This window comes from Equus caballus, chromosome 28, assembly GCF_041296265.1.
Source record: "Equus caballus isolate H_3958 breed thoroughbred chromosome 28, TB-T2T, whole genome shotgun sequence".
Classification (NCBI taxonomy): domain Eukaryota; kingdom Metazoa; phylum Chordata; class Mammalia; order Perissodactyla; family Equidae; genus Equus; species Equus caballus.
In genome coordinates this window covers 23,075,177-23,098,807 of record NC_091711.1, presented here as the reverse complement: position 1 = coordinate 23,098,807, position 23,631 = coordinate 23,075,177, and the positions used below count along the sequence as shown (strand labels likewise).

Here is a 23,631-nt window from a genome sequence, read left to right as displayed (position 1 = left end):
CCTCCCACATTTTGTGTTTTTGATGTCATATGTAACCTCTTTGTTTGTGCATCTATTTCCATTACCCTCTTATCATGGAAATAGATAATTTTAGCACTTTTGTCATTTGACCTTCATATTAGCTTCATCAGTGGTTGGTCTGTACATTTTCTGTATATTTGCATTTGCCAGTGATTTTATTGCTTTTTATAAAAAATACTTTTCTTATTCCTGTTTGTGGTCTTCTCTTTTCCACTTAAATAATTTCCTTTAGCATTTTTCCTAAGGCTGCTTTTTTGGTGATAAACTCCTTTAGTCTTTGCTTTTCTGGGAAACTCTTTTTCTTTCCTTCCACTCTGAATGATAACCTTGCCTGATAGAGTATTCTTGGCTGTAGGTTTTTTGCTTTCAAAATTTTAAATATATTGGGCTATTCCCTTCTAGCCTGTAAGGCTTCTGCTGAGAAGTCAGCTGATAGCCTTATGGGGTTCCTTTGTATGTGACTTATTGCCTTTCTCTTGTGGCTTTTAGGATTCTATCTTCATCTTTAATTCTTGACATTTTACTTATAATGTGTATTGTCATGGATCTCTTTGAGTTTATCTTGTTTGTGCTCTCTGTGCTTCCTGCACATGGATGTCTGTTTTCTTCCTTAGGTTAGGAAAGTTTTCAGCTATTATTTCTTAAAATAGATTCTTTGCCTCTTTGTCTCATTCATCTCCTTCTTGGACACCTATAATATGGATGTTAGTGTGTTTGATGTTGTCCCAGTGGTCCCTGAGACTGTCCTTATCCTTTTAAATTCTTTTTTCTTTTATCTGTTCAGCCTGGGTGATTTCTTCTAGTCTTCCATCCAACTCACTGATCTGTTCTTCTGTATGATTTACTCTGCTATTGAATCCCTGTAGAGAATTTTTTATTTTCAATAATGAATTCTTCATTTCTGATTGGTTATTTTTTATATTTTCCAATTCTTTATTGACATTCTCACTGAGTTCATCCATTCTCCTCCCAAGATCAGTGGCATCCTTATGACTGCTCTAGTGGGTGGAGCAGACTCCTGGGCTAACAGGCCAGGGGAAGAACTCCAATGGCTTTTGCCTGCGTCTGTGTCAGCACATCTGTATTAGGTCACAATTATGGCTGCCATCAATGTCTCAGTCCCTGGAGAGGTCTCACCTCTCACCAAGATGCATCCAGATCCTGTCAAGTGAGTCTCTTTTCATCAAAGGGGTGTGCACCTTCCTTTCTGGTGATTTTAGGTTGCTTTCCAAAACAGATGAACTTGTACATGGGCCCTTTATGAACAGGCTTTTTTTCCTCCTTATGTCCAATAGCTTTTCTGGGGGTATTTCCTATGGTAGTTAACAGCCAGAAAATCCAGATATTATGACACTTGTCTCAGTTGTGCTGAGTCCAAAAGCTGCTTCTTGTGGTAATGCTCCCCAGTTCAGATCCCCCACTCCTCCAGGGAAGGCTTTGAACCTTAGCATTGCTCCTGGCTGGCTGTGAAGCACCACAGCTCAAAGGTGGCTTTTTTCTCTCCAGAGAGGAATTTCTGCCTCTTTCACCTCAGTCAACACTGTCCTTTGTTGTGGGGGTTCTTTTTATTCAGCTTTCAGTTGTCTCTCAGGGGTAATTATTCCAAGAATAGTTGTAACATGGTTGTGTTTGTGGGAGGAGGTGAATTCAGAGTCCACCTACATCACCATCTTGACACCATTTCTTCTTTAGAGTGATTTGTTTGCTGATAATTGCTTCCTGTACCCTTTACTCAGGGGGTTGATTTTCTTTCTTGCCAATGTGCATCCCTCAGTAGTTCTTTCATGCGGGCCTGTGAGGAGTAAAGTTGTTGATATTTTGTGCATATGAGAAACTCTCTATTTTTCCTTTCATTCCTAAATGATGGCTTAGCTGGGGGGAGACTCTCTTACAAGTAAGAGAGCTGATGCCCTTCTGATTGTCATTCCTTTGTTGACCATCTGTCTTTTCTCTCCAGTAGCTTTTAGGATCCTCTCTTATCCTTGCTGTTCTGTATTTCACTATTATGCATTGATGTAGGGATTTACCTTTTTTTATTATGTTTGATATTAGGCAACCACTTCGAATTAGATACTCACATATAAATTGAAGTTAATGTCACTCAAAATATTCTTTTCCACCATTTCCTCTATTCTCCTCTTCTGGAACTCCTATTAAGTATATGTTAGAACTTCTCATTCTATACCTCATGTCTCAAATTCTCAATAATCTTTTTCCATCACTTAGTTTTTCAGTTAAATATTTCACCTGCCTCCTGGGTGATTTTCTCAGATCTATTTTTTTTTTTAAAGATTGGCACCTGAGCTAACAACTGTTGCCAATCTTCTTTTTTTTTTTTCCTGCTTTACCTTCCCAACCCCCCCATACATAGTTGTATATCCTAGTTGCAGGTCCTTCCAGTTGTGGGATGTGGGATGCGCCTCAATGTGGCCTGATGAGCGGTGCCATGTCCGTGCCCAGGATGTGAACCTTGGACCGCTGCAGCGGAGCACACAAACTTAACCACTGGGCCATGGAGCCAGCCCCTCAGATCTATTTTAATGTATTCTTTCTTTAGCTGTGCCTAGTCTAATTTTTATTTCTAGAATTTTTTGTTTGGTTCTTTTTAAAAGCTTCCTATACTTCTTCTTCTTCTTTTTTTGGTGAGGAAGATTGGCCCTGAGCTAACATCTCTTGCCAATCTTCCTCTTTTTGCTTGAGGAGGATTGTCCCTGAGCTAACATCTGTGGCAGTCTTCTTCTATTTTGTAGGTAGGTCACTGCCACAGCATAGAATGATGAGCAGTGTATAGGTCCATGCCTGCAAACCCTGGGCCACTGAAGTGGAGAGCACAAACTTAACCAGTATGTTACCAGGCTAGCTTCTTTTTTTTTAAATTACTCTTTTTACTTTCTGTTCCTTTCTTTATCTCCTTGAATATTTAAATATACTCCTTTTAAAAACTCATTTTAAAAGCATTGTTTGTTCTATTCTGAAGTTCCATGGGTGTGATTTGTTTCTTTCTTCTTCTGATTTTTTTCCATTTGGTTTCCTTTGGGCACAGTAGGTTTTGACTGTGAGCACATTTTGGCATGGATAATGCTACATTAGCATCCCATGTATGCCCTAAGTTGTGTAGAGTTTCTGTCGGAGCAATGTCATAAGTGCTTTTGTGCAGCCCTGGGGAAGACCATAGTCTCAGACCAGCATTAGCTCAAGTTCTGGGCTTGGAATTTCCATCCTCTTTGGGTCATCAATTCAGGTCCTGTAGGTGGTACAGGCTCAAGGCTGCAGAGTCTGGTGACGTACTCTGTTTTTATCTATGGCCTTGAATGGGCCTTGGTCCTGCTTTCTATGGGGAAGTTTGCTTGGTGTGGTGTACTGAATCAATGCTAGTATAGTGTCTCACACAGAATAGGTGCCAAATAAGTGCTTGTTGAATAAAAGTTTGCAGAATCAGGTTTCATGAACACCACTTTCATAGGCCAGAAACTCTTCAGAACTTACTGGCCTTAGTTGTTTCTTATGATTATTTATATTCCATGTGTTCTTTAAAAATTATATTTGTTTATATGAAAGTTTCTTGATAATGAAGTTATATCCTTTGTTAAATTATTTGTAAATTAAAAAATTAAAGCTGACACCTGACACTCTAGAAATTAATGTCTAAAGGCCTTTTTGCTAATTCTTCTTCTTACCTATCCCCAACCATTTAAAAACAGTTTGAAAGTTTTAAGAACCATGATGTTTGCTGTTTTTAAGCCATCTGGTTAGACAGTTCAAATATGTAGCATTGTTTTATGCCAAATTACTAAAAATCAGGCCTGATCTTGAGTTAGAAAATATGGTAAATAGTCTGTAAAAATAGCCTGAATATCTCGACTAACTTTTAGTAATAGTTTGTTGAAACTTATGAAGGAACAGAATAAGGAGGTTGATTTTATCAAAGGACATTACACACAGAAACTTATTTTCATTGAGGGCAAGCTTAATAATGTTTCAACATAATTATGGCTGCTAGTACAGGGTATAGGTAAAAAGCAGCTGAAAAGAAAAAAGCCAGCATAACTACAGGAAATTTAGTTAGTCTATTAATGTAGCTGTCCCAATGCTCTCTTTAAGCTTACAGAATTTGCCTTCTGATATAAAAGCATACTCAGCAACAAACAAATAGTTTTGAGTTCCATGCTTGGTGGTGTAAAAATACAACAGCCCTTGTCTTTAAAGAGTATAACAACATCTTCATTAGCTGCATCATTATTAATCAAGTGGAATTAGTGATGTGCCATTAACTATTTATTTTCATTGAGTTCTGATAGATATAGGTCATCAACCCTACACCAAACAGCTAAGGAATACAGGGAAAAGCTAGAACTTACCAATGTAAGAATCAAATTCTTGCCTCAGTTTTACCAGTTGGAGGCTGTAAGAGATTGGGTGTTAAAGCTCTTTATTCCTCTGCTTCCTTTCTTGAAAAATGGAGCTAAAAAGGCCTCTCCTACAGAGTGATAGTAGGGGTTAAATGAGGTCATATCTCTGAAGATGCTTCTCCAACTCTAAAGCAATGGATTTCAAAAAGGTCTCTGGATCAGCAGCATGGGCATCACCTGGGGACTTGTTAGAAATGCAAATTCTTGACTTACTCCGGGTCCTGGTTCCAGTTCCTTCCTGAAGCCCTACTTCTTAGGACCCCCTTATGTCTCTGTGATAAATTCCCTTTTCCACTTAAGTTAGGCTTAAATGGTTTTCAGTTGGTTGCAATCAATCCAATCAATCACAGAACCCCCCCCCCCCCCCAACTGGTTGATGGAAAACATCTGCAGGCAACTCAGCAGCTCTCACTTAAGATAGCTGTACTCATGACCACTTTCTCTGGCTGCCCAGGGTCCTCTTGTGTCCTATCAACTCTATTTCCCCATCCTTTCCTCTGTAGGAAACTTGGTTGTTTGGATGCTCAATTAGATATCTCCTTACCTCTTCACCCGCTCTCTCCATCTCTACACACCCGCACATAACCCACTCTCCCATGCATGCTGTGCAGGTCTCATCAATAGCATTTTTTTTTTTTTCTGATGAGGAAGATTTGCCCTGAGCTAACATTTGCCAATCTTCCTATTTTTTTTGCTTGAGAAAGATTAGCCCTGAGCTAACATCTGTGCCAATCTTCCTCTATTTCATATATGGGATGCCTCCATAGCATGGCTGATGAGTGCACTAAGTCCACACCCTGGATCCAAACCCATGAATCCAGGCTGCCAAAGCACAGTGTGTGGAACTTTAACCCCTCAGCCACCAGGTCAGCCCCCTCAACGAGCTATTATTCTTACATTTGTGACGTTCCAGGTCCTGACAAGCTTCCAGTCATCCTTCTCAAACATCATTACTGCAGGTTGAAATTCATTGCTCTGAAACAGTAAATTACTTTTTCAGTGGCTCACGCAGTTAAACCAAATGTAAAATTCAGTGCTACATCTCTATAATGTAAACCTTAAACATTCCACTTTCATCTGTTTTTGTTCCAATGCATTCAACATCCCACTGGATACCAAAACTGATACACACCATATCTCATCCCATAACCTCTCAAGGATAGGTAAACAATATTTAAAAACAGAATTATGGAAACAGATTTGGAAGATATCCAACTTTTTCCAAATGCAAGTGTCCCTGCTACAACATTCCTGTTTTTTGCTCATCTAACCTCTTACACACTGTCAGTGATGGAGAGTTGCACAGCTTTATTAATGAGTGTTTGCTTCTCTTAAAATAAAACCTACCTCTTTGCCATATACCAATTCTGCTCAGTGGAGCGCTTGAGAGCAAATATACTCCCTGTGCTCTATGATAGCTTCATCTCTAAATTTTCTTTTCTTAGGATAAATAATATCAACCTCTTTTAACTGTAAACCCATTACAGAGTTAGAATTACTTAATATCCCTCTTTTGAACATGACCTGATTTCACAATGTCTTTCTTTAATGTTGCCCTTCAAAATTGAACATAATAATTGGAACGCAACCTGGACATCTATCTCTGTGGAAGCATATTAGGACCATATTTATTTTCCTAACGTTTCTGTCACCCTATTGGCTTTTAAGATCTTTTTCACATGTTATATTTTCTAGTCAGGACTCCTGAATCTTGTATTAGGGGATTAAAACAAGAAAAGAAATGTAGGACTGAGGTTGGCCCCGTGGCGTGGTGGTTAAGTTTGTACATTCTGCTTTGGTGGCCCAGGGTTCACTGGTTCGGATCCCAGGCATGGACCCATGCATTGCTTATCAAGCCATGATGTGGTAGACATCCCACATATAAAGTAGAGGATGATGGGCACAGATTTTAGCTCAGGGCCAATTTTTCTCAGCAAAAAGAGGAGAATTGGCAGTGGATGTTAGCTCAGGGCTAATCTTCCTCAAAAAAAAAGAAATAATAATAAAAAAGAAATATAGGAATTATATAACTACCCCTACAACAATAATATATCATTGAGAAAATTGGTCACCTCTAACTTTCCATACGCCCTTAACCCATCAACTTAGCCACAACCTACCCTGATATCCGCTCCATTTTTTACAGGATAAGATGACCTTTCTTTTTTTTAAAATCAAAACTAATCTCTCTACCCATGTAATTCATTCTTTTCTTCTCCCTGTGATCTTGTCTTATCTCTTTTTTTCTTCTTTTCTCTTTTACTTGCTCTGCCACCTACTGTATCGAAATCTCTTCCATTACAAATGCAACAGCATCTCTCTTGTAGCTGCTACCTTACCGCTCTCCTTCCTTTTATTACCAAGCTTCTTTTTTTTCTTTTGAGGAAGATTAGCCCTGAGCTAACTACTGCCAATCCTCCTTTCTTTGCTGAGGAACACTGGCCCTGAGCTAACATCCATGTCCATATTTCTCTACTTTATATGTGGGACGCCTACTACAGCATGGCTTTTGCCAAGCGGTGCCATGTCTGCACTGGGATCCAAAACAGCAAACCCCGAGCTGCTGAGAAGCGGAATGTGTGAACTTAACTGCTGCAATACTGGGCCGGCCCCCCAAGCTTCTTAAAGAAAGTGCATGCTACACTTACTCACCTCTCATTTATTTTTTAAAATGCAGTTTAATTTGTCTTTCATCTCCACCACTCTACTGAAATTGTTCCTATTAAGTCTAACAATTGGTCTGACTGTGAAATTTGGTCATTTTAAAGTCCTTCTCTTATGGGTGGTATTTGATACTGTAAATCACTTCTTCCTTCTTGAAATTCTATTTCCATGGCTTCCATGACCCACGACTCTTGTAGCTTTCCCTGTATCTCTCTGAAATAAGAAAAAGAGAAATCTTCTCTTATTTCTCTATGGATTTCTGTTTCTCTTTCTGGCTCTTAAAGCCTGGAGGGCACACAGTAACAATGGACTAATTAAAGTCTTTGACTTCTCTCACCAGGGTCTGGGCCTCCAGTCTTCCCCCCTTCCTCTTTCCTTCCTTCCTCCCCGATCACAATCATCCTCCATGTGTCCTCATGAGTGATCCACGTGAAATACAAGTCTGAACATGTACCCATCTGGTTAAATCTCTGCTTTAGCTCTTCGTGCCTACGTGATCAAGTCCAGGTCCTTTACATGACTTAGTGTCCCCGTGGCTCACTCTGCTTCTCTAGTCTCATCTCTCACCATTTCTTGCTCTGCATTTTAGTGCTCAAAATTTTCTGCATACACCGTACTAGTTTTCAGCTGTGTGTCTTTATCATATTGTGTCCTCTGGCTGGAATAAAACCCCTCTCAGCTCAAGAGCCTATTTCACTGGGACACTTGCCTTTTTATCTTTTCACTCTCCGCTGGATGACTTAGCTATTACTTCTCTGTGCTTGTATGAACGTGCCTATCACTGCACTGTTTTGTGTGTGTGTGTGTGCTTCTCTCTCAAATATACTGAATATTGTGAGGAACTGGGATAAAATATTTTTTTAAATTATTTTGCATCTATATCTCCTAGCAGAAGACCTGGATGAATGCTTAACCTCTATATGGAAATTTGCTATTTACATCATTCTACATTTTCCTGAATATCATTCTACATTTCTCTTTTATTATAGCTAGTTTGTTTTAATCCAACATTCCAGGCTGTCCTGCTCTTTTTAGTTATCCAGTTGACCATCAATGCTATTCATTATCTTGCCATTCTCTAACTGGCAGATTAGATATTCACACCACCTTAGTCTCTAGCCAAATCATTAACAGAAAATGTTGAAGAGGATGAATCTTATGCTAGAATTCTAGAGCTGATGAGTGGTATCCTAGCACCTAATGTCTCATTATTCTTTTTTTTTTTTCACAAATTGTCAAAATAAAGTCATCTTTGCCAAATAGCTCAGTTGCAGATGGAACTTATACATCTGACTCCAGCTACTGTCTTTGATCTCCTCCCTCACAAATGTTTTACCTAATGTCTTCATTAAAAAGCAATGTAAAGTAAATATTTAACTAAACCTCATGTTCCAGCATCAGGCTTATTCTTTCATCATTGAACACCCAGCAAAGAATTATCAGGAGAAAGGGTTAAATGGGTTAAATATATTTCATTTTTTAATGAGGAATATAAGAACATTGCCACTTTCCACTGGATATACCAGAGCCTGTGTATTAATAATCACAAGACACAATTTTTATTTATTATTACTCCAAGGAAAAATATTCCATTATTTGTATTGAAAAAGTACACCATCACATCTTCTAGAATCTCATAAAACATGGTTTTAATGTTGATTGTAGAAAACTAAATATTGATAATTAATATTAGTTGAGTCCTTACATGTACCAGGTATTTTTTAAGGTGTTTTATATATATTATTTATTCCTTAGAAAAACCATATGAAGGGGGTATAATTTATCTGTTTTGTAGATAAGACACTGAATCAGACAGGTTAAGTAACTTGTGTAAGGTTATACAGTTAGTAAATTGTAAGGCTTATCTGGCTTGGTTCTAGAAAATTCGCAAGGATTTGAGACAAAGTTCTCACTCTTGTTGCCACGAATTCTAACCATCACTGTCCTATCTAACATATAGCCATATTCTTTTTAAAAAGGATCATTATCTCCTTCAATACAATGCACCCAATTCTCTTTGTGTGCATTTCTGTGGGTGAGTGGGCAGAGTTCCTGGGCTCGAAGTATAAATTATGGAAACCCCAGTGGGTGGAGAGGCAAAAAAAAAATAATGCTCTCTGCCCATCTTGCTGTAATCTAATTTGTTTCTGATAGGCTTAGAGGGAATTGGGGATGGAAAAAGGGACATCATTATCTTCTTTATTATAGTCATCATTATCATCTTCATTGTGGTAGGAAATGTTCTGCCCCCTCCCTTGGCCCAAAAATAGGTACTTGGCCTTCTTGACTGTACTAGGAAGATAACACGGGTGTTTCCCTCCACCACCGCTCACCCCCAGATTCACTCCTCCTTGCCCGGGGAGGAGTGAATCATATGCCTGAAGGATGGCCGACCCAGTGGAGAGTCCCGTGGGACTTGCCCTTCTTTAATTTGAGATCTTGTGTATTCTATGTCCTAATATTATTGCCATGCAATAGGTGACTTAGTTAGTCATGGCTTCTCCATCCTGCCCTTGGGTGGGTAACACTATTTTAGGGTGAAAGTAATACAGAATTCCTTTTATTCAGGGGTCTAAGCTGAATTTCTAAATTTAAAATTAAAAGTGGTGCTATGACCCATTTGACTCCTTGAGTATCAGCTGTGTGCCATACATTATTCTGGGTGCTAAGGATTCCACAATGAAGAAAACTGGCAATCACCAGTGACCCTGCCCCCAAGAAGCTTGAATTCTAGTCAGAGGAGACAAACAAAAAAGTACATAATATCTCAGATAGTGATGAAGGATAGGAAGAAAAGCAAAGCAGGCGAAGGAGAATAGAGTGTGCCTAGTGTGGTGGGATGGTGCCATTTCATGTAGGGGTCAAGGAATGCCCCGATCATGTGGCATTTGAGCAGAGTGAGGAAGTGAGACGTGAGGCTACCTCAGGAAAGAGTTTTCTACATAGAGGGAAGAACAAGCTCAAGGGCCTTGTGGCAGGCCTATGCCTGCCATTTTCTGGAGAGCTACAGGGAGGCCAGGGTGGCTGGAGCAGAGTGATTGAAAGGGGAAAATGTAGGAGATGAGTTCAAAGAGGAGGCAGGAAACAAATACATTTAGGTCCTCAAAAGCCAAGGTAAGGAATTTGAATTTTACTTTGTAAGAGATGGGAAATCAGAGGGTTTTGCGCAGTAGAATAACGTGATCTGACTTGTGTATTAATAAGACGGTTCTGAGTTTAGTGTGGAATATTTACACCATGGGGAAACTGCGGATGTGGGGCAGATTATTAGAAAGCTACTGTAATAGTCCAATGGAGCGATGAAGGTAGCTTAATTCTGGGAGGTAGCAGTGGAGGGGTAAGGATTGATGTTATCTGGACGTATTTTCAAGTTGGAGGCAACAGAATATGCTGTTGGATTGAGTATGGGGCTGGATATTATCTATGTGGTAATTGACTTTTTACTAAGTAGTTCTTGTAAAATTTATTCTGAAAATTTAAATATCACATAATTAGAGAGAGTAGTAAAATGAATTCCCATATACCCCTCACACGGAGTCCCACTTATCACATTTTTGAGACATTTGTTTTAATCTGCTTTTGATTCATTTTTGTATTTGCTAAATTATTTTAAAGCAATCTAGATATCATATCATTTCACCCATATATACTTCAGTAAGTATTTCTAAATATTATGAACATGTTCTTACATAAGGCTATCCTCATACTCCAATAAAATTAATAGGAATAATTCTTTGGTATCAAGTAATATCAAGAGGATATTCAAATTTCCCTGAATATTCTTTTCTTAACTGAGATAAAGTTTCCTTAGAGTGAAACACATCAATCTTAAAGGTACAATATAGAGACTTTTGAAAAAAAAATCTTTAAAATCAATGCCCTAACCAAACATATAGGATACTTCCGTTACCCTAGAAAGTTATCTTGCACACACTTCGAGTCAAATCCTACTTCTCTAGGCAACCACTACTCTGATTCCTATCAACATAGATTAACTTTCCCTGTTTATGAAATTCATAGAAATGAAATCATCCAGTGTGTGCTCTTTCATGTTTGGCTTGTTTCCTCAAGAAAATGTTTTTGCAATTCATCTATGTTGTTTACATGTATCACTAGTTCATTCTTTTATTTCTGGGTATTATTCCATTTTATGAATATAAAATGGAAACTATTAAAAATATTTCCATACTTTAAATTATTTTCCATATTTCATCAATAACATATGTACCACACTTTGAGAATCACTGCTCAATATTACCTCTCTTTGGACCACCTTAATCAAGGACAAGTATAGAAACATCACGAATGGAATGGAGGTCATTTGTTGACCATGACTATACTGGGTATTATGAAAAATACAAAGATGAGTGGAACGTGGTTTCTCAATGCACATACATACCCATGGGGAAGCAGACAGGTAAGTAGTCACTTGTGACAGAAAGCAAAAGTAAAAATATTTTATGCAAGTATGGAAGTGATGAATTCTGAGGGTGGGTGGAGTATAGGGCGGGGAATCTGAGAAGCTCCTCTGCAGGAAGTGGACTATGACTCAAGCTTTGAAAGAGGGCTGGAGGGCCTACGGGAGGTAAATGGGGAATAGAAGTTCAGTCCGAAGGAAGGGCTTACAAAGTCACAATGGTGTAAGGGTGTCTGATCTTGGTCCACCCAATCCGCGTGGGGCAAGAACCCTTGGGATTCTCTTCAACTCTGCCTCACCCTCACTCCTATGACATCTGTCACTAAATCTATTGGTCACACTTTTACAAAGTCTCTTCAATCATCCACTCTCTTCTACTCCCATTGCCACTTTACCTTGTTTCTTTTTTCTCAGACAATTGCAACTGACTTCTGACTTCTCTGCTTCTGATCTATCTTCCTTCTAATTGCTCTGTAGACACTGCCATTAGAATCGTCTTTGCCAAACCCAAAGCTGATCGTGGTATTTCTTAGAACCTTGATTCTAGAATGCAGTTTACATTCCTCTGTCTGCTCCTCAACACCCTTCAACAACTCATCTCAACACCCTTTCTACTCTAATGTCTGTCTTTATGCTCTCTGAGTCACCAGGAATTTTACGCATAATAAACAATTTTGCACCCTAAATATGTCTTCTTTTTTCCCGACTCAGCGTCTTAGTTGAATTACCAATCTCAGTCTTCAGGGTTTTTTCCCTTCTCTCTGCTTAATTGATCCTCTGAGGCCAAATTCAATGGTCCTTCCTTCTGGGAGCTTTTCTCAACCTCCACCCTGTCAAAATTAATCAATCTTTAGACATTGCTTTTGCCATGTAGCCCATGCTTTTTATCATAATGATTTATATTCGTTCCCATTTCTCCACTGGACTGTAACCTCATTGGAAAAAAAGGCCATGTTTTGGTTACTCTTGGCCCAGCAGAGTGCCCTTTCCACTTCTGGCTCTCATTATTATTGTGTAAAATCATTCTCTTTTACTTATAAGGTACACTGTTTCCTGGAAGCAAACTTCAATAAATTTTAAACCATCCTTGTCAAGACATATAGTCTGACACAGTGCTGAAAGTCCCTGAACATGGCTAATTATATGATGAGTTATAAAAATTAGGTCCTAGTTATAAAAATTAGGCCCAAGCAGGTAGCTAGTTTATCATTTGGGAAATTCATAGCCTCGACTTACTTGTAGACGCGCAAGATTGTTTTCTCCTTTTTTGCTACATCTATTTTTGAAAATGTTTTCCTTTATAACTTGAGGGAAGTATGTCATACTTAAGAATAAATTATCTGACTCAGGTGAAAATACAAGATTAGGCTAAAGATATTTTCAGCATCCAGAAATAGGACACGCTGAGGTCTTGGGAACTGTAACATTCAATTGCGGTGGAGATATATTAAATAGACTGAGAAATCATGTCTTATAAATGAGTGCATATCTAGTATCTGGTCCTATGAAGCACTCAGCCTGGCTAAGATTCTCATTATAGCTTAACTGTAATAATGAACTAATGCTGAATGAGGGGCGGGTGAGTAAATCATCGTGTCCCCAGCTTTGGCCTGAGTCATTCAGCTCCTGGGAGCTCCCTCCCTTTGTCATTAAGAGAAAATAATAATTGAACGTTCCTTCTGTGAACAAGGAGACTGATAATGAAATCATTAGCTACTTCAGTCATGTGACTTCATGCTCTGAATGACTTTCTTAAAACATACTTTGTTGTAACTCATGGTATGAAATGTATAAAATATTTAAATAAGCATTGAAACTGAAATCAGATCCAAGTTTGTGCTTTAAAAGTCATATGAATTTTGACAGATGAAAATTCTCAACCTTTTTCTATATTCATGTTAAGAAATACTTATGCAATTTTCATGTACACCTCCATCTCTCCTCCCTGATCCAGCCCCCAAACTAGTCACATGCCAGAGCAGATATTAAACACTGTAGCAGAGATATTTACTTCCATTGAAGGAATATGTACACTTATTCAGAGTACACTTCTTCAACCATTAAAAGTTGCTTTGAACAAATAAATATCTAAAGGCACAGAAGGATATCTATAGAGATGTTCTACTCAAAAGTCAGAATTACTTTGGTTGCAGAAAAAAACATGATTTTTTTCATTAATGGTAGCACAGAGCAGGGTTTGCTTTTTATAATAAAAGTATAAGTTATGGAAGTATTTCAGGTAATGCAAGAGTATATTTGTATGTAAAAAATGAATTACATTGTCATCCATTATGTGGATGTTCTTTATTTATAAAGTGATGCTCTCAGAAATGTACTCAATCCTAATTTTTTGAATTTTCTCTTGCGTATGTAAAGATGACAAAACTTTTCTTCATTATTTACTGGGAATAGAACAAAAGAACAAAACATAGTTTAGAACCTTATATCAAAAATATCAAGGGGGCTGGCTCCATGGCCTAGTGGTTAAGTTCAGCATGCTCTGCTTTGGCGGCCCAGGTTTGCTTCTTGGGCATGGTCAGCAGCCATGCTGTGGCGGTGACCCACATACAAAATAGAGGAAGATTGGCAACAGATGTTAGCTCAGGGTGAATCTTCCTCAGGAAAAAAAAAAAATCAAGAATAAATGAAGAGTTTTTTGGTGGCAAATGCTCAATCTATTTATTTCCTAATTAATAGCTACATAAATTAAACTAATTTTTATCGATAGACTATATATTAACATATAACATGGAAAGTAAATAAAAAGAAAGGTAAATTTTGCTTTAAAAGTTATGTTGTGTATAAATGAGAAGCTAGGAGGAGTTACTTCTAGAAATCTTGTCAGACGAGGACTAGATAAAGGAACTTGGAATTTTGTTCTGAAAAAAAGAGGACTATAGAGAGAGAGAGAGATAAAAGTTTTGAATATTTTAAACTTCCCTGGAAAAGCCAAATAGGGCTGTTTTGGACTATGCAGACTGGCTCCTGAATGGTGCGGTTACTCAGCCCACCTCTTCCGGCTAACATCTGGATTTTCTGGGGGAAGCCCAGTCTGGGGGAGGAAGACAGAGTTACCAGGCAGATGGCTGAGGGCTGTGAAACCACATCAAGATTATTAGTGATGGCCTTGCCTTTTATTCCAGTGCTTCTACAGAATCTTATTCGCAGCAGTTTTGGTAACAATAATAACGGGATGTAATCGCTTTATCCTCCTATGTATTTGATAGATCATATGTATTTTAGAATAAGCGTACCATGGCAATAAAGCGGCAGCCATTCTTCAATTATTTTTACTTATCCATTTTAAAATAACTTACCTACAAATGCAAATATATTTTTAAATGAAAAGAAAGGCAATTCTAAGGTACTGATGGAATTGGAATGACTCACAGTCTTTGAAATAAAGGTACGACTTCAGAGAATAAATAGGGCTCTATTGAGACAAGTATAAATTGAATCTCACAAATAAGTTGAGATTTTAATGGGCTTCATTATATCGTTCAACTGAAATTAAAAATCTGAGAAGTTCTTTGAATCTCCTATCATTATTTCCTCCCTGTTTTGTCTTTCTCATTAGAACTGTTCGTTCTTTCGACACGCCATACCCTCTCCTGAGTTAGCGTGATATGTGAAGCTGAGTACATTCTTGGCTGCATTGTGTTTGACACAATGTAAGAAGAGGTACAAAGCAATAAATATATTTTTAAATGAACCTGGAATTATATATATAATTTGCTTTTGGAGCAAAATATTCAATGGTGGCAATGATAATACAATTCTTCACAATACTGGTCTCATGGAAGTTGGCTGTAAATCAAAGTATATAAAAAATCATAAATCATTTCGAGGAAGATCTCAGTTAGTCCCAATTGATTTCTCCAGAGACCGTTACTTATGAATGCTCTTAGTTTGTATCAAAAGCAAAACTTGTAAAGTTTCCATTATTTTCTGATAAAGGCTTTGGAGTTGTTCATGCAAAGGTCCTGTCCAATGTTGCAACTGAATTCTTGCTAGAGTTTGTTCTTGCTAGCAAATGTGTCAATGTATGTTGACACATTTATTAAAATCATTTGTATTTGATCTCTCTCTCCCTCTATCCTACCACCATTCTCTCTACCCTACAAGCAAGCAGCAAATCCTTCTTTCTCTTCCTTTCTTTTTTTCCTCGATATTTCTGTATGGAATTACATTTCTGAGATCAATTGTTTATTGATATTTTACTATGGGTGAAGACTCTGCTGCATAGTTCGGGGAATTCAGTGAAGAACAGGACCTGCCAAGAAACACACCATTTTGAAGGATGGTTGTGATGTACATGTACACACAAGTACACATTTGACTGTAACACACTGTTTAACATGGCATAAGGAAAGTGCTGTAAGAATTAGATAAAGTAGTACTTATTTCTGATACTTGTGATTATGAAAGTCTTTATGAAGGTTATATTTTGGCTCAGCCTTGAAGTATGGATCGTCTGTCAAAAGGAAATGCTAGGAAGGAGAAAATAATAAAATTTTTTTCTAGATTTATTATTTAGTTTTCATCATTAGCTGTATGGTCCATCACAAATTTTTGTGTGTGGTATAAATTAAAAGTTAATATTTATTTTTTGCATATATCTATCTAGTCATTCTAGAACAACTTGTTGACTAGGCTTTCTTGTATCCATTGAATTGTCTTGACTTCCTTCTCAAAAATCAACTGATCTGGTGCCATGTCGGCACCTGGGATCTGAACCAGCAAACCCCAGGCCACTGAAGCAGAACATGTGAACTTAATCGCTGTGCCACCAGACATGGCACCACTTGTCAAGCCATGCTGTGGCAGGCATCCCACATACAAAGTAGAGGAAGATGGGCATGGATGTTAGCTCAGGGCCAGTCTTCCTCAGCAAGAAGAGGAGGATTGGCAGCAGATGTTAGCTCAGGGCTAATCTTCCTCAAAATAAATAAATAAATAAATATAAAAATCAACTGATCTTATTTGTGTGGGTTTATTTCTGGACTCTGCTCTCCTCCATGGATCTATTAGTCTACCTCACACACATACCACACCACTGTCTTGATTACTGTTGTTAGGTAGAAAGTAGGTAGCTTATGTCCTCCAAAATTTGCTTGCTTTTCATTCTTAAGATCATTTTTGGATATTCTAAATACTTTCCATTTTCATAACTTTTATAAAAAGCCTGCTAGTATCTTTAAAAAAGCATCAGAAGTTTTGCCTACTTAGGTAGGCAAAAATTTCTTAGAGGGACTCTGTAAAGCACAAACATTAAAAGAAAAAATAGGCCAGCCCAGTGGCGCAGCAGTTAAGTGCACATACTCTGCTTCAGCGGCCTGGAGTTCGGCAGTTCGGATCCTGGGTGTGGACATGGCACTGCTTGGCATGACATGCTGTGGTGGGCGTCCCACATATAAAGTAGAGGAAGATGGGCATGGATGTTAGCTCAGGGCCAGTCTTCCTCAGCAAAAAGAGGAGGATTGGCAGCAGATGTTAGCTCAGGGCTAATCTTCCTCAAAAAAAATAAAGAAAGAAAAGAAAGGAAAAATATGATAAATTGGACTTTGTCTAAATGAAAAACTTCTGCTAATCATAAGCATGTTAAATTAAAAGGTAAGATGCAAACTGAGAGAAATATTTGCAATACATATATCTCTTAAAGTATTTGTATCCACAATACATAAAGAACAGCTATAAATCAATAATATAAAGAAACCCAATAAAAACTGGAAAAAGACTTGAAGTGTCATTTCTCAAACTAAGATGTACAAATGGACAATAAGCATATAAAAGGTGGTCAATATCATTAGTCAGCAGAGAAATGCATATTAAACCACCTTGAGTTACCACTTCACTCCAATTAGAATGGCTAAAATTAAAAAGACTTACAATAGCAAATATTGGTGAGAATGCAAAGCAAGTAGAACTCTCACACATTGATAGTAAGAATGTAAAATGGCAAAACCATTTTGGAAAACTGTATAACAGTCTTTTATAAAGTTAAATATATACAAACCATAGAAACAAAAAATTCTCTTCCTAAGTACTTATCCCAAATAAATGAAAACATGTCCACAAAGAGACTTGTACGTGAATATTCATAGCAACTTTATTCATAATAGCCTCAAACTGGAAACAGTCTAAATGTTTATCAACAGGAAACCAAATAAACAAATTGTGGTACATTCACATAATGGAATACTAGTCGGCAATAAAAAAGGAACGAACTATGGATGCATAAAAAACATGGACAAATTCTATAGATATTATGTTTAGCTAAAGAAACCAGACACAAAGAGTAGATTATATATGTTTCTATTTATACAGAAATCAAGAAAAGACAAAACTAATCTATGTTGACAGAAATAAGAACAACATTTGCCTGTGGCTGGGGTTGGGGCGGCTTGGAAAGGAGCACAAGGGAATTCTTTGGTCCTGGAAATATTCTACATCTTGATTTGGGTATGAGTTTCATGAGTGTACACATTTGTCAAAACTCATCGAACTGTACACCCAAACTCTCTTCATTTTAAGGTATATAAATCATGTCTTAATAGAAAGATATATTCAATAAAGTAATAAGATGTAAAATGAAGAAGGAAAGCCAAATATGCAAGTGTGTTCGTGGAGAGTTGGATGGAGAGCAGGGATGAATGAGAGCTATGGCTTGAGGGCCGTCAATGTTCACTGAAGAGCTGGATTTTTCTTTATCTGTACATGTGCTGTCCAAGGTGGATGTTGAGGGAGGGAATGAGATGATTAGAGCTATGTTCTAGGCTGATTCACCTGACTCAGGTGTGAGAAGTAAGAACTGTGATGAGGCTGTGGATGAGGTGTAAGAGACCTGCTGGAGAGACTAGGAATTAAGATGGCGGCAACAGGAGTCAAAAGGAGGCAATAAATTTGACAGGTTATCACTAAGGAAAAATCCACAAGAGTCAATAATAGAAGTAACACTAGGAAGGAGGTTAAGGAGTAAAAACTTTAGGGCCCAGCCCAGTGCCTGACACGTAGCAGATGCTTTATAAATATTTGTTGGAAAAAATGAATAAATGAATGAAGGAAGTTATAGTCTGAGAAATTCAGATAAGCTTGGTACTATGGATAGAAATAGGAAATGAGGAGAAGTTGGCTGGAGGAAATGAGTGGTTGATATTTTATTTTAGACATGTTTTAGTGAAGGTGTCTGCCGGACATAGAGATGAAAATGCAGAGTGGACAGTTGGAACCACTGGTTTGAACATCTGGAAAGAGGCCATGGTTGGATATGGAGATTTTAGGATGATTAATGTAGAGAAAATAGCTTAATTTGGTGAATATAAGAGAGATCATCTAGAACATATAGAAGGAAGGGAAGAGAGCTGAGAACAGAGGCTTGGCAAGGCAGGAGTGGAGCTAGGGCTGAGGAGCGAGGAAATGGAGGCAACGAAATAGACTGGGCAGAAATTGTCAGGGATGTAAGAGGAGGACAATGCCAAGAAAGCTATGGGACACAAAGGGCTTCTGAGGGACTGGTGGTCAGGACTTACCAACCAGTAAGAAAAGATGGATAGAAAGAACAGACAATTAACACACATAAGAAACACAAATGGCCAACAAACACATGAACAAGTGGTTTACCTCACTATTAATTTAAAAAATATAACAAGATGCCATTTTCATTTCTCATATTGGCAAAGATTTAGAACAAATATATAGCATTGACTTAGTTGGACTGGATAGCCCGAGCTTGTAGGAGTGAAGGGGCAAATGCAGACTAGATTTTCTACAAGGTGGACACTGGCTTTGCCCATTGCAACAAAAAGTCCGGGTGCTGCAGTCTTCCTTTCGATCTACAAGTAATTCTTGACTCCTCCCTTTCTGCTCCCCTTCCACACGTTCTGTTCTATCAGCCTGCCCTATAGACTCTGATCCTAAATACCTTTGGAATCTCTTCACTTCCCTAGATCTCTGTTGTCACCCCTTGGTCCAAACCACTAGCATCTAGCTTTTGTTCCAGCAACTCTTCTTGCTTCTGCTCTCAAGTTCCTGCAAACTGTCCATTCTCCACATCGAAACCAGAGAGAGCGACCTTTTATTAGCGTAATTGATATGATGTCAATTTTCCTGCTTAAAACTCTGCAATATCATTTAACTTGGCTTAGAAGAAATCCCAGACTTCAAAGTTTCACATCGTCTGTCTCCTGCTTCCCTCTCCATACTTATATTCTTTCCTGCTGACTGCTGGGCTGGTTCTAAGTTAAACGCTAGTGCTCGAAACTATCATTTTGGGGAAGAGAAAGCTTTAGTTTCCCTAGCCACTTGCAGAATGCTTTTCTCAGGTGGCTGTCATGGCAAACTGTTCTGACCAGTTGTCACCAGATGGACCAAAGAGTCTCAGAAGTTTTGCATTCTTTGATCAGTTCCCTTGCACTCATGAAGACGCCAGCTTGACTGAGTTCCTTATCCAAATGACTCTGCTTTCAGAGAAGCCACTGTTTTGTCGATTTTGAAATTTAGAACAAACCCTAATTCTAGCTCTCTGTCTCGTGTTCATGGAACACCTCAAGCTAAATTTATATTTTCAGGACTTTTCTTCCTTTTCTGGACTCTGTCTCGTCTCCAAATTGTTAGTGGTTTCCTCTGTGCTCATTTGAGTAGCCACATGATTATGGGAACCTACAAATTGGGAGGAGAACTAGCTATTAAGATGGGGCACGTAGAGTTCGGAACAACTTATTAACTGCTGGGTGTGGCCCACACGATCCTGGCAAGCTCAGACTCACAGCGCTTCTCGCTGAATTTACCCCAGGGAAGAGGCTTAGCTAGCAGTTCTCTAAAGAGCCCAGGATTCGGTGCCAGGTGTTTTCCTTGTAAAATAGCTGACCAGCTTTACTCAGCGCAATCAGAGTCTTGGGTTGCCTCCCACGAGGAGAAACTGGTGACCCATTTCAGCTAGTATTGCAGGAAACTTTCCTTGAGCCCTAAAACAGTTTGGGGGAACAAGGGAAATATCGACTGAGTTTTTGAGAATCTTTTTTCTTGTGGTAAAATACACATAACCTAAAATTTACCATTTTAATCATTTTAAAGTATACAAAATTAATGGCGTTAAGTGCATCCATGATGTTGTATGACCATCACCACTATCTTATTCCAGAACATTCTCATTCCCCTAAAAGAAATCTCACACCCACTAGGAGTCACTCCCCATTTTCCTCTCTGAATGGCCCCTGGAAACCACAAATCTGCTTTCTGTCTCCATGGATTTGCCTATTCTGGACATTTCCAATAAATGGAATCACACAGTACATGGCCTTTTGTGTCTGGCTTCTTTCACTTAGCATGTTTTCAAGCTTCATCTGTGTGGTAGCATGGAGCAGTACTTCACTCCTTTTTATGGGTGAACAATATTCCATTGTTTGGGTCCAGCACATTTTATTGACCCATTCTGTTGATGGACATTTTGGCTTGTTTGCAGCTTTAAGCTATTGTGAGTGGTGTTGCTATGATGTTTGTGTACAAGTTTTTGAGGGAACATCTGTTTTTAATTCTTTTGGCTATACCTAGGAGTGGAATTGCTGAGTCACATGGTAATTCTATATTTAACTTATTGGGCAATTGCTAAACTCTCTTCCACAGCAGTTAAACAATTTTAAATTCCCACCAGTAATGTATGAGGGTGAGTTTTGGAGAATTTTGAGAGTGTTTTGTAAAGGTGTCTGTGCCAATAAGTGAATCATTAAATGACATTTGGATGGTGGTAAAAGAAAACTGATTCACATTTTTTAAATGAGTTGAATTTATCTCCTCCTTCCAGGTTAAATTTGCCCTCCCCCAGGGATGAGAATGGACGATTATGGCTAATTTTGAGTTGGGTCCCAGGAAGTTCTGAAAGCTGCTTGTCAGGGCACCTGTATGTAAGAAGATTACATGTGGAGTGTTTTGAAATGGTCACGGTTTAGCTGGGCAGAAATATAACTTTACCTTTTCTATTACAGAGATTGACTTAGCTCGGGTGCCTCCATTTCTGCTGATGTTAAAAATCTCTTAATCTTGCCACTGAAAAGTAATACAGTCTCTTCTGCTTTAAACAGTAACAAGTAGTTAACTTGTTAATTCCACTCAGGGTTTAAACTCATTAATTCAAAGGTCAAGTTGCCACCTAGGGCTGTTCCAGGCCTGGCTCTCTCCACTGCTTCCCTCCATCCCAGGAAGTTACCAACATCATGGCATTGGGGTAGGTGTGGTTGGTCCACACATTCTTCTCAGGTCCCCACCACCTCTGCTTGGTCTTTTGGTGTAAACCTGGTTCTTGCTATATCTGTCTGAACTGCATTAGCCAGGCCTTTGGAAATGTACCAGAATTTTCTACTGGAATCCACAGCCTTCCCCATGCCCTGTGGCAACAAGATGTGGACCCACTGAAACTTCTTTTCTCCAATCCTAGACCTCCTCCAATCCCCTGGACCCCTCAACATGTACATCACTCTCAGGCCTGTAGCCTGTGAGTGACGTGTTATAAATCCACTGGATCCCATAGTATTTGCCCATACCATAGTGTTGTTATACCATATCATATCATACCATAGTGTTGTTATAAAGTGGGTTCATTAATCTGCTGCAATGTTTTGTGGGAATCTCATTTGGGTAGCTTGAATTCTCTAAGCCCTCAAGTAATGGTGCTAGTTGAGACCCCCAGGATAAGAAGTCAACCTCATACCCGGAATATGTGTTGTCAAGTCAAAATGCATTCTTTGTTTCTTCCAATACAGAAGGGGTCCAATGGAGGAAACTTATCCCACCAAGTAGATTGTTGGTGTCCTTGAGAGATGATCCTGTACAAAGGGATTAGCATTAGTCAATGCTGCTGACAGGTTGGACATTTAGTGCAGCCTTGGTGAGTAGACTGTGGGCCCATGAATAGCCTCTTTCCCTGCCACCATGGTTCTACATTTATAAGCCCATTGTGCCATCACTGGGGTAGTGGATGACAGAGGCTGACTGACGTCAGTTGCCCAAGTCATTCTCTCTACTTGGTTATTTAGTGCCTCTTCCTTGGAAGATACTCTATGATGGTAGTAACAATGCAAGGCATCAAGAAGCAATCAATTTGATATGCCTGACAGAATCCAGATCCTGTTGGGACTTTTGTACTCATAGTCACTTTGTGCTTCATGGCCAGGCATCTAGTCTTTTCCAGGGTCAAGTCCCACACAGAAGCAGTTTTTGGAAAGGTATATTAATTTCCTGCTGCAGAGGGACAGCCTTATTTCAGAACCCTAAAGGTGATTCTCCTGTTGTGGCTTGCCTTAAAGTCACACTGCAGCTTTTCTTACCTTTGATACATCTAATAACTTAGGGTCTGTTGAGTCAAATGACCCAAATGTCAAGACCACCTGCACCACAGCATTTCCTGCTCTGGCCTCCACTCAAAGGTGGCAGCCTTTCCTGTCACCTGGTTTATGGGCCAGAGCAGTGTTCAGATACAGGTAGCCTCCAAGAATGAACTTGAACTAGAGGGGGTGTCTCTTCAATTGAGAGCAATTTCCATTAATGTTGATAGCCACAGGCTGTCAGCTGGTAGCACCCCTCTCAGCATCTGAGGGTAAAATTCCTTCAGTCCCAAAAAGGGATCCTGGCAGCACTAAACAGAGCCCCCTGTGGCTCAAAGCAGTGAGGCTGACAGCTGACTTACCAACAGCTGCAATGGAAGCCAGATACAGTGGTATAATATAAAAAATGTGCTGAGAAAGGAATTGTCAAACAGCCATTTTATGTCCATCCAATACACTTCATGAATGAATGTGAAATAAAAACATTTTCAGGCACAAACGGAAAAAAGAGAATTTGTTCCCAGCAACCTCTCACTAAGGCAATTCATTCTAAAGCATGTATTTTAGGCAAAAGGAAAATGGTCTGAGATGAATGCAAGAAGAATATGGTTAATATGTGGGTAAATCTAAGTGAACATTGGCTATATAAAATAGCAATGATAATGTCTTGTGGGTTTTAATTAAAAATCTCTGGAACTATTGCTAATATTTGGATTATATATAACACTGAAAAATTTAATTTGACACCTCCTAGAGAAGGCAAAGTAAAGGGTAACATGGGCATAAATTTGAGCAGAAATTATGC

At 38.7% G+C, this 23,631-nt stretch overlaps 1 long non-coding RNA gene across 1 annotated transcript in view; it reads left to right on the top strand.

The window, feature by feature from the left end:
• The first annotated feature begins 1,138 nt into the window (after positions 1-1,138).
• Positions 1,139-23,631, top strand: part of LOC138921239 (uncharacterized) — a 64,725-nt gene continuing 42,232 nt past the window's right edge. The window contains exons 1-2 of the long non-coding RNA XR_011433658.1: positions 1,139-1,189; positions 22,266-22,390. This is a non-coding gene — a long non-coding RNA (uncharacterized lncRNA). The remainder of the gene's footprint in view (positions 1,190-22,265; positions 22,391-23,631) is intronic.